The following is an 11,541-nucleotide window of genomic DNA, read 5'->3' as shown; positions in this document are numbered from 1 at the left end:
AGTGAAGTCACTCAGTCGTGTCCAACTCTTAGCGACCCCATGGACTGCAGCCTACCAGGCTCCTCCGTCCATGGGATTCTCCAGGCAAGAGTACTGGAGTGGAGTGCCATTGCCTTCTCCGATTAATATGTATACATATCCATAATATATATAAATAAACATAAACACATATATGTGTACTATATATATGTGCATACATAAAACATATATACATATACAGTATACATATAAACATTACATATACTATATATGTACATAATAAACATATATACACACACACTATTACTCACATAATAAATATATTTTATGTATGTTTGTGTGAAGAAAGATTGATTTCATCCAGCCCTGTGTTTGGTACTATATTTTTATTAGCTACCTCTTCTCAAAACCTTTAACAAAATGCAAGTAAACAGAATTAACATCAGAGTGTATTGGAGCTATCGCCACAGCTCACTCACATGATCTAGGTCGGTCCATAGCCCCTCAATTATATTTACACTTAACAGAAGTTTACATGCCATCACGTCACGTCTACTCTGAAAACAAGTCCTCATTCTCTACCGCTTGCACAAACGGTAAAGAAAAAGTCCACGTGAATAGACAGTTTCTGTAAGTAGGAGGCTCCAGTTCTGTACTGGCCTATAACTCACGTGGATGACTTTTCCTGAAATGCATAGGAAGGAGGGAACTAGAAAAGCTGGTTTCATCGGACTATGATTAATGCAGCGATTGTAGTTTCCTGTAAAAACAGGAGAGAAATGAAATCCAGACTCACAGAGTTGAAATGCTAGAAATGGCAGGGAAAGCCTTAGTTGCACAGCGGGCGGGTGACATGGACTCTGGTACCTTATCTTCAGAAGATGTCCCACTTCTCAGGGGCCGTGGCCGTGAGCGTCTCGCCCTGTGCCATGCTGTGATTAATGCCCTGGGCGGGTGCAGATGCAATCTCAGCTTGAGCTAGGCGGTGTGCGATGGCCAAGTGCAATTTTTCATCAACTGAAACCTTAAAGGGAGGAAAACAAGTCATTCTGAGCCACTGTGAGGACTAGATTATAAACAAATCCTAGAGTAACGATATGTTAAATTACTTTCCAGGATGGATATGGGAATGGGTTTGGGGAGTGGTAATGTGACTTTTGGCAACAACATTACTCATTTACTAAAAGAGCTAGACTACTCAACACTCTGTAATGGCCTATGCGGGAAAAGAATCTAAGAAGCAAGTGGATATATTTATGTGTATAAATGAATCACTTTGCTGTACACCTGAAATGAAACAGCACTGTAAATCAACTCTACTCCAGTAAAAATTAAAAAAAAAAAATTAATGCAAATTAAATAAAAAGATCTAGAAGCCATTGAGAAAGGCTCAGTGAGAACTCTGGTGGATTTTTGACATGACAAAAGTCGTGGTGTCTCCGGTAGTTGCGCTCTAGAGGGTTTTCCTCTGAAACAAAATGGTTGTTGCAATGTATCCAACACCACTTCCCGAGCCATTTTCTCCTGCTCCCTATCTCTCACTCCACTGACAAGGAGTAAATTGCCAAATGACTTGCTGAGGAATGATTTTATGAGGTTACACAATAAACAGTGTTGAAAGTAAAATTATACAGAAAGCCTGAAAACTACACGCAGCCTGCCTAAAACGTGTTTACTCTGCCCAGCTTCACCTACAGTCCCTGCCGTGGTCTTTAGGGCAGATGACCTGCACAGAGACAGCAGTCTCTCTTGTTTTGGTCCAGAAATATGGGAGGAGAACAGTCAAATCAGACTGTCAAGGAGGGGGAATGCCAGCTGGGATTGCCAGCCAATCAAGTTTCTCGGCACAGAGTAGGCACCTAATGTTTGTTGATGAAATTATAGATCTGATCAATGAATGATTACAGTGTTGAGTTTGCTCCTCAACTCTTTACATTTCTTAGTGTGCCCATATCACTCCCTTGCTCAATAACATGAAGTAATTCACTCTGATATTAGCTCATTCATCCAGTTAGTGGGTCAGTTAGCCTGTCAGTCAACAAATACTCATTAACTGCCTATTAAATGCTAAGGGTTAGACTAAGTTCTTGGAATAGAAATGGAAAAGCCATAGTCACAATTTAAGGGGTTCTTGCTAAATCAAAGACTCAGAGAAATAAATAGTAATTCTCAACAACAACAACAAAAAGATGCTGATACAGGTAGAGCAAAAGCTGAAGAGCAGGACTGGGTGCATAACTTCAGGACGTAGTGCAAAATGAAAATGCATGTTCTTCTGTTGAAAAATTAAAAATTTCAGGTTGGCTATAGCAGAGTGTTGACCAAGTACTTCCTAGGCAGGAGACACTGCACCGCCCTGAGGTAGCATGCCACAGTGCCAGCCCTGGCAGAAGCGGGCTGGTTATCTCTGTGCAGAATATTTCCGGAAGAGTTTTGGGGTGTCATAGGAGCTTTGTTTTAGAGAAGACATGGAGCTTGCTTGGCGAGTTTGGGATAAGATATAAATAACTAAAGAAATGAAACTCTTACATTTCTTTTCAACTGTAAAAAGGCACATATTGTGGCCAGAATATAGTTGGTTCAAAAGCAGATTGAAAACAGAGAATGGAGAGGCCACACTTGAACACAGAAAAATAAATAAGAAGCAAGTCCTGACTGTCCTTGTGGCCATGCTCAGGCACACAGCTGTCTCTCTTCTATTTTTTTATTGAGGGGTGTGTGTGTGTGTGTACTCAGTCACTCAGAATTGTCCGAGTCTTTGTGCCTCCCTGGACTGTAGCCCTCCAGGCTTCTCTGTCCATGGAATTCTCCAGCAAGAATACTGGAGTGGGTTGCCATTTCCTCCTCCAGGGATCTTCCCAACCCAGGGATTGAAGCCCCTGCATCGGCAACTATATTCTTTACCAGTGTGCACATTATTATGACTTTTAATATTGCCTATAACAGCTTTGCCACTACCAGCATACATGTACAGAGTGTTTGTCAACCTAGAATGTTCCTGAATATTCCTTCCCAGTCAGTAGCCTAATCTGTCATAATCACTATTCTGATTTCCATCACTATGCTTTTGCTTCGCCTTTCTTAAATTCGTATAAATGGGATTATACAATACACGCTCTTCCTTTTGTTTTGAACCTTTATATTTTAGTAAATGACTTCACACCAATTTTTCAGTTAATCCTCACAGCAATACTGTGAAGAAATTATTTTTGGTCTTCCTTTTAACAGAAGTGGGGATTAACACTCAGAGTTACAAAATAACACATTAGGTCATGTGGTTAACAAGTATTAAAATCAAGGCTCAAAATCCATTCTTACATCTCCAGGCTAGAATTCCCTTCCATTTTTTTCCACAACTGCTGATCTGGACATTTATAACTAATAAAATAACAGAACAGAACTCAAAAGGAATAGGACTGCACATTTTGAAAAATTACGTTTTAAAACACTTGAAAATTTTAGCATTTTCATCACCAAAGATAATATTAGATTTTGACCATCATCATCCTATAGATATGAAGCTGAAATGACTCACCAAACATGATTTCTAAGCTAATAGAGATGACTACCTTTTTTTCCCCCAAAAAATAGTGTTTTTAAAACTCCAAAAAGGAAAGAGATAGTCTTAAAAAAAATAGTCAGTCTTGTGGATCATTTTTTTAAACTCTTTTATTTATTTATTTTTTTCACTGAAAAGAACTTAGGAATTTCTTACTCGTAATGAGAAAAAAATTCATCTCTGTAAGTAGGTAAGACTATATAACTTTAATGACACCTAGTTTTAACATATTTTCTGTGTTTTAAAAACAGTACTCTGATTATATTTTCTCATTGTTTAGCTTTATCACAAACTGCTTGAAAGTTCTTTGGACGTCTGATTTTTAAAATGCATGCAAAACTTTAGTTGGCCTTGACCACTGGAAAGGAAATTTAGAAATAATTATAAGCAGATTTTGCATTAGTTTGTGGAGGGAACAAATATACAAAAATAAAACTGAATTCAAGGGTCCCACAATATTTCTGAGCATGGAGACTTAATTTATTTTCCTCATGGGATTATCCTTTTGTATTTTGTGATGACTTTATCAGGGACTTGAGGGGGTGGTCACATTTTTTCATTGGATACAATTTCCTCCAGGTCTCATCATCTTTCAACATCCTAACCCCTGCTCTATTTTCATTAAGGTTTGATTATTTCCCACTGACCTTGATCCCTTGAAATAGTTCCTCAATTTATAACTTCTCATCTTATCCACCACTTGATTCTTAGTCAATTCCTAGTAATTACAGCGCCATCCAGTCCTAAATACCTGCGTAGAAATAATAGAACTTACTGCTCAGCTCAAGACAGTAATTACCACCTAATCACACCCTATTCAGAATCGAAACGTTTCTTGAGAATTCTTCTGAGAAAATAATCCCTTTACAATCAACCGGTTAGTATGATAGTCATTTTGTTTCTGACTTTGATGCCCCCAAAGTAAAAGCCCTGTGGAAATCAATAAAGTCACAGGTCTAGAAGTGACAGTTTTCAAAGGAATACTGTCTGTTACAGTCACTTAGGGAGGCTCTTTTATGAATAAGATCTAGGAATGATGTTGGAAATGTGCTGAGGGAGACTACTATGCAATTAACCAAACTCGCTGAAATTTCTACCTGCTCTAAATTGTCCTACAGCCAACGTTTCCTTAGTGATGACTGCCAAATGAGGGATATACGGCATGCATGCTAAGGTTTAGGAAACAATCATTCATGTTGGAAAACTGAACAATTTTTTGGTGATTGCAAAAGGTCTTTTAAACAGGAATGCTTACAAAAAGAACTTTGTATTCATTCACTGACTCATTCACCAATTCAAAAAATGTGTTTTGAGCATCTATCAGGCACAGTTCTAGGTAATGGAGAGAAAAATAAAAGACAAGAGAGGTTTTGATTGTGCTGTCATGAAACATATTAGAAGAGGGAACAGGGCAACAGTAGCAGACAGTGACAAATGGTGGGGAGTGGAACAGAATGATAAGACAAGGAGTGTCTATGGGGGTTGCTTGGGGTCGTGTGAATAACCAGGGGGCAAAGACATATGTCGAAATGAACTTGACCGGTTTCAGACACAGAAGGGCGTCTGTATCTGGAACCAAGGAATGGAGAAGGATAGAAGTACCAGGTCAAAGAGGAGAGAGTGACCACCTTCAGGCCACCTTCCAATTGCAGTGGACACATAGGAGGGTTTTTAAAAAATCATTATCTGTGTCTCTTATGCTGTCTTGCATACAGGGTTATCATTACCATCTTTCTAAATTCCATATATATGTGTTAGTACACTGTATTGGTGTTTTTCTTTCTGGCTTACTTCACTCTGTATAATAGGCTCCACTTTCATCCACCTCATTAGAACTGATTAAAATGTATTCTTTTTAATGGCTGAGTAATACTCCATTGTGGGTGATTTGGGTGAATGGCATTGAAACATGTATAATATCATATATGAAACAAATCACCAGTCCAGATTCGATGCAGGATACAGGATGCTTGGGGCTGGTGCACTGGGATGACCCAGAGGGATGGTACGGGGAGGTAGGTGGGAGGGGGGCTCAGGATGGGGAACACGTGTACACCCGTGGTGGATTCATGTTGATGTATGGCAAAACCAATACAATATTGTAAAGTAATTAGCCTGCAATTAAAATAAATTTATATTTTTTAAAAAATCATTTTTTGATTAAATTTATTTATTTTACTTGAAAGATAATTGCTTTACATTATTTTGCTGGCTTCCACGGAACATCCACGTGAGTCAGCCATGGGTGTGCCTGTGTCCCCGCCCACTTCAACCTCCCTCCCGCCTCCTTCCCCATCCCGCCCCTCTAGGTTGTTATCAAGTCGAGGATGAGTTTCCTGAGTCACACAGCAAATCCCATTGGCTATCTGTTTTACATATGGTAATGTATGGTGGGTTTTGAAGGCATAGCAATGGAGAATGCAGTTTAAATCTGATGCTCTCTGCCAAAACTATTACTAACATTTGCTGCTGTCAGGATATAGACTACAGGAGGCAAGACATACTGATGAAGTGCTGTTTGAGCGCTGGTCTTCGGCTGGGGAGGCTCCTCCCGGGGGCAGTCATTCTAAAGATAGCTGCGGCATGAACTGTTACCCAGGAATCAGTTTACAACTCGTCAAGTTTCAGATGTGCTTTTTTCTAGAGCTGGCCTTCCTGAATATGCGTGTTCTATTTTGTCACTTCCCCTTTCATAATTTATAAAAGAAAGTTTCACCTCTTACCCATCCAAAATCTACTGTGATGTCTAGTCCTGGTAAAGCTCTTTGGGACACCAAACTGTGGGGCAAATTAGAAATACTGGTTTTGCAAATAAGTTCATTTATATCAGTTTTCTAGATTTCACATATAAGCATTAGTATACAAAATTTGTTTTTCGCTTTCTGACTTACTTCAGACTTTAAGAAAAGGGCTTCCCAGATAGCACTAGCAGTAAAGAACTTGCCTCCCACAGAGACACAAGACATGCAGGTTTGATCCCTGGGTTGCGAAGATCCCCTGGAGGAGAGCATGGCAACCCACTCCAGTATTCTTACCTGGAGAATCCCAGGGACAGAGGAGCCTGGTGGGCTACACAGTCCATGGGGTCGCAAATGAAGCGACTTAGCACACAGCATGCACAGACATCATTTTACCAACAAAGGTCGTGGCTTCTCCAATAGTCCTGTATGAATGTGAGCTGCACCCTAAATAAGGCTGAGTGCTGAAGAACCAACTGATGCTTCTGAATCGTGGTGCTTGAGCAGACTCTTGAGAGTCCCTTGGACTGCAAGGAGATCAACAGTCAATCCTAAAAGAAGTCAATCCTGAATATTCATTGGAAGGACTGATGCTGAAACTCCAATCCTTTGGCCACCTGATGTGAAGAGCTGACTCACTGGAAAAGACCCTGATGCTGGGAAAGATTGAGAGCAAGAGAAGCCGGCAACAGAGGATGAGATGGTTGGATGACATCACGGACTCAACGGACATGAGTTTGAGCAAACTCTGGGAGACGGTGAAGGACAGGGACACCTGGTGTGCTGCACTCCATGGGGTCACAAAGATTTGGGCATGGCTTAGTGAGTGAACAACAACAACAAACATATAAAATAGATAACTGATGAGAACCTACGATGTAGCACAGAGAGCTTTACTCAGTGTTCTGTGGTAACCCAAATGGGAAAGAAAGGAGATATACATATACATATAGCTGACTCACTTTGTTGTACAGCAGGAACTAACACAACATTGTACAGCAAATATGCTCCAAAAAATTTCTATTTTAAAAAAGAAATATTGATTTTAGTACTGAAAAAGTGGATGATCTAGTCATGAAACCCTTTTGCAAATCAGGTGATTTCCAATTCTTCACTTTAGCAAGACTGTTGAAAGTATTTTTGACAGATCCCCATGTGTCTGCTGACATAACAAAAATCCCCAGGATGTCAGTACTCTTACAAAACTCCCATTGTTTGTCTACTTATGCACATGAACAGATACTAAGCTCTAACACATTAAAATAAACATATAAACACATTAAAATGTAGAAAGAAAGTTGATGATGAACCTTATAAGTATTATAATTAATAAGTAATATAATATTATATTATATTATTATATTATACTTAAACTTTCTAAAATTTGTTATATTTTGTTCTTTCCACCATCTATTAACAATAATCACAAGAGATTTTTAACACATGGAGTTTTATATCCTAAGACTGTCTTTGTTGCTTTTTATGTTGCTTACTTACATGATCCACTGGAGGAGGGAATGGCAAACCACTTCAGTATTCTTGCCTTGGGAACCCCATGAACAGTATAAGACAAAAATATTTGACACTGAAAGATGAACTCCCAGGTCGTTAGGTGCTCAGTATGCTTACTGGAAATGAGTGGAGAAATAGCTCCAGAAGGAATGAAGAGGCTGGGCCAAAGTGGAGACAACACTCAGTTGTATATGTCTGGTGGTGAAAGTAAAGTCTGATTCTGTAAAGAACAATATTGCATAGGAACCTGGAATGTTAGGTCCATGAATCAAGGCAAATTGGAAGTGGTCAAATAGGAGATGGCAAGAGTGAACATCTAAATCACTGGAATCAGTGAACTAAAATGGACTGGAATAGGTGAATTTAACTCAGATGACCATTATATCTACTACTGCGGACAGGAATCCCTCAGAAGAAATGGAGTGGCCATCATGGTCAACAAGCACTAATGCCAAAGAAGCTGAAGAGTTCTATGAAGACCTACAAGACCTTCTAGAACTAACACCAAAAACAAGGATATCCTTTTCATCATAGGGGACTGGAATGCAAAAGTAGGAAATCATGAGAAACCTGGAGTAGCAGACAAGTTTGGCCTTGGAGTACAGAATGAAGCAGGGCGAAGGCTAATAGAATTTTGCCAAGAGAATCCACTGGTCACAGCAAACACACTTTTCCAAAAGCATAAGAGACAATTCTGCACATGGATATCACCAAGTGGTCAATAACAAAATCATGATTATATTGTTTGCAGCCAAAGATGGAGAAGCCCTATACAGTCAGCAAAAACAAGACTGGGAGCTGACTGTGGCTCAGACCGTAAACTCCTCATTGCGAAAATCAGACTTTAATTGAAGAAAGTACGGTAAACCACTAGACCATTCACGTATGGCCTAAATTAAATCCTTTACGATTATACAGTGGAAGTGACAAATAGATTCAAGGAATTAGATCTGATAGACAGAGTGACAAGAACTATGGATGGAGGTTCATAACATTGTACACGAGGGAATGATCAAGACCATCCCCAAGAAAAAGAAATGCAAAAAAGGTAAAATGGTTGTCTGAGGAGGCCTTACAAATAGCTGAGAAAAGAAGAGAAGTGAAAGGCAAAGGAGAAAAGGAAAGATATATCCATCTGAATGCAGAGTTCCAAAGAATAGCAAGGAGAAATAAGAGAGCCTTCCTCAGTGACCATTATGAAGAAATAGAGGAAAACAACAGAATGGGAAAGACTAGACATCTCTTCAAGAAGATTAGAGATACCAAGGGAACATTTCATGCAAAGATGGGCACAATAAAGGACAGAAATGTATGGACCTAACAGAAGCAGAAGATATTAAGAAGTGGCAAGGGTACACAGAAGAACTATGCAAAAAAGATCTTAATCACCTGGATAAGCACTACAGTGTGAACACCCACCTAGAGCCAGACGTCCTGAGTGTGGGCCTGGAGTCAAGTGGGTCTTAGCAGTCACCACTACAAACAAACCCAGCGGAGGGGATGGAGTTCCAGCTGAGCTATTTTAAATCCTAAAAGATGATGTTGTTAAAGTGCTGCACTCAGTACACTAGCAACTTTAGACAACTCAGCAGTAGCCACAGGACTGGTAAAGGTCAGTTTTCATTCCAATCCCAAAGAAGAAGAAAGCTATGACTAATCTAGACTGCATATTAAAAAGCAGAGATATTACTTTGCTGACAAAGGTCAGTATAGTCAAAGTTATGATTTTTCCACGTGTGGATGTGAGAGTTGGACCATAAAAAAGGCTGAGCACCAAAGAATTGATGCATTTGAACTGTGGTGTTGGAGAAGACTCTTGAGAGCCCCTTGGGCTGCAAGGAGATCAAACTACTACATCTTAAAGGAAACCAACCCTGAATAAATATTCATTAGAAGGACCGATACTGAATCTGAAGCTCCAATACTTTGGCCACCTGATGCAAAGACCCGACTCATCATAAAAGGCCCTGATGCTGGGAAAGACTGAAGGCAGGAGGAGAGGGGACGACAGAGGATGAGATGGTTGGATGGCATCATCGACTGGATGAACATGAGTTTGAGCAAACTCAGGGAGATGGTGAAGGACAAGGAAGCCTAGTGTGCTGCAGTCCATGGGGTCGCAAAGAGTCAGACGTGGCCGAGCGACTGAACAGCAGCAATGCTGCTTAGTATTGCTTCAGGTGAATGTAACACAAGTTGTTTATCCATTAGCCATTTAAGGATACTTGGAAGGTTTCTAGTTTTCAGCATTTTAGATAAAGTTTTTATGTCTGTTTTTGTGGAAATAAATTTTCATTCCTCTTGTGTTAAATACTTAAGATTGGAATTGCTGTGTCATATGTTAAATGTATATTTAACTGTAAAAGAAGCTGCCAAACCAAAGTGGTTGTACATTTTACACTCGTACCACAAAGTGTTACAATTCTGACTGATTCGCATCCAGTTATATTATTAATAGATGTTTTTACAGAACTTTAAATTTTAGCCATTCTAGTAGAATGATGCTGGGGTCTCATTCCAGTTTTAATTTGCATGTTCATGATTCTTAATTATATTGATATCTCTTCATGGAGCTATCTGTAGACTTTCATTTGTATGTGTTAAACTATTTTGCCATTTTTTGAAACGGATTGTTTTCATTTTACTATTGAATGTGTTTCTTTATAAATTTTGGATAAAATATTATTGTTAGGTATATGCATTTGAACTGTTTTCTTTCAGTCTGTGGCTTGCTTTTCATTTTCTTAAGGAGAAACCAGACAATTTTAAAATTAAATAAAACCCAATTATTTTTTATTGTTTTATGATTAATGCGTTTCGTGACCTAAGGAATCTTCACCTCACCAAAAGACACAAAATTATCTCCACTGTTTTCATCTAGAAATTTTGTGAAAAATGTTTTTCATGCATAGCTCTTTGATATATTTGAGTTTAATTTTGTGTATGTTGCAAAGAGACACGACTGAAGGGATGTAGCGCACGCGCGTACATACACACACACACACACACACACACAGTGTGAAGTAAGCCCATCAGGGCACATTTTACGCATCCTTTCCCATTAAACAGCATTGACACATTGAAATTTATTGACGGTTTATGCGTTGGTCTGTTTCTGCCGTCTCTACTTCATTCTATTAACCTTTGTATCTTCATTTTTGGTCCAAATGCCACATTTTCTTCATCAATGTAGCTTTATAATATGTGTAAGTCCCTCACATTTGTTCTGATTTGTCAAAAAATTTTCACTAATCTATGTTTATACATTTCTACATTATGTTTAGAAACAGATGGTCAATTTCTACAAGGAAGCATGCATAGATTTTGAATGGGGTAGTTTTGACTATGTAGATCCCTTTGAAGAGAATTTTATTTAACAATACTGAGTCTTCTAATCCATGAACATGATATATCTTCCTACTTATTTTGGTTTCTTTAGTATTTATGAGCAGTACTTTGTTATTCTCTCAACATGTAGATTTATTAAATTTATCCCTTTGGATTTTTAAGCTTTTTTATACCTTAAAATGATATTTTAAAATATAATTGTTGATCATATATATAAATATAGTTCTTCTTATATTGATCTTACCTCCTATAATATTGCTACGATGCCTATTTCTTGTGTTTTCTGTATACTTGAAATGAACATATATTCTGCACTTGTTGTTAGGGTTCTACAAATGTCTTTAAGGGAAGTTGAGTCATTTAATTGTAATGTTTATCGTGAATATTCATATTTGTCTCTGATAG

The 11,541-nt window shown here is 38.6% G+C and overlaps 1 long non-coding RNA gene across 3 annotated transcripts; it reads right to left on the bottom strand.

Annotated features, from left to right (window-relative positions):
- Nucleotides 1-235: 235 nt before the first annotated feature.
- On the bottom strand, nucleotides 236-7,426 carry LOC129644569 (uncharacterized). 3 transcript variants are annotated; one of them, XR_008710827.1, is made up of 3 exons: nucleotides 6,043-7,426; nucleotides 847-1,003; nucleotides 236-739 (listed from the first exon to the last, which is right to left on the bottom strand). It is a non-coding gene; the product is annotated as an uncharacterized LOC129644569 (long non-coding RNA). The 3 variants fall into 3 exon arrangements; XR_008710829.1 differs by lacking the exon at nucleotides 6,043-7,426 and adding an exon at nucleotides 1,675-1,759; XR_008710828.1 differs by lacking the exon at nucleotides 6,043-7,426 and adding an exon at nucleotides 1,089-1,373.
- Nucleotides 7,427-11,541: the final 4,115 nt, after the last annotated feature.

This window comes from Bubalus kerabau, chromosome 2, assembly GCF_029407905.1.
Source record: "Bubalus kerabau isolate K-KA32 ecotype Philippines breed swamp buffalo chromosome 2, PCC_UOA_SB_1v2, whole genome shotgun sequence".
NCBI lineage: Eukaryota > Metazoa > Chordata > Mammalia > Artiodactyla > Bovidae > Bubalus > Bubalus kerabau.
Note: the sequence above shows the minus strand (reverse complement) of the source record. Positions and strands in the feature narration are given on the sequence as shown.